The following is a 408-nucleotide window of genomic DNA, read 5'->3' as shown; positions in this document are numbered from 1 at the left end:
CCCTTTTTTTCCCCTTCCCCTCCGTCCCTTTTTTATTTCTTTCTTCTTCTTCCAAATCTTCTTTTTTTTCCCCCGTTCTTTTTTTCTTTCCCTTCCTCTCTTCTCTTCCCCTTTTCCATCTTCCTCCCCTTTTTTCCCTTTTCCCCTTTTTATCCCCTTTTAATTTTCCCCTTTCCTCTCCCCCTCCTCCCCCCTCTTCCTTTTTCCCCCTCTTCCCTTTTCCCCTTTTCCCTCCCCTTCTCCCCCTCCCCTCCCCCCCCATCCCCTTTTTCCCTCTTTTTTCCCCCTTCCTTTCCCCCTTTTTCCCCCCTTTCCCCCCCCCCTTGAAATTAAAAACCCCTTTAAAATTTAAACAAAATTAAAATCTTTCCCTTTTCCCCTTACATCCTATCTTTTTTTCCAAAAAAC

This window comes from Penaeus monodon, chromosome 31 (assembly GCF_015228065.2).
Source record: "Penaeus monodon isolate SGIC_2016 chromosome 31, NSTDA_Pmon_1, whole genome shotgun sequence".
NCBI lineage: Eukaryota > Metazoa > Arthropoda > Malacostraca > Decapoda > Penaeidae > Penaeus > Penaeus monodon.
Note: the sequence above shows the minus strand (reverse complement) of the source record.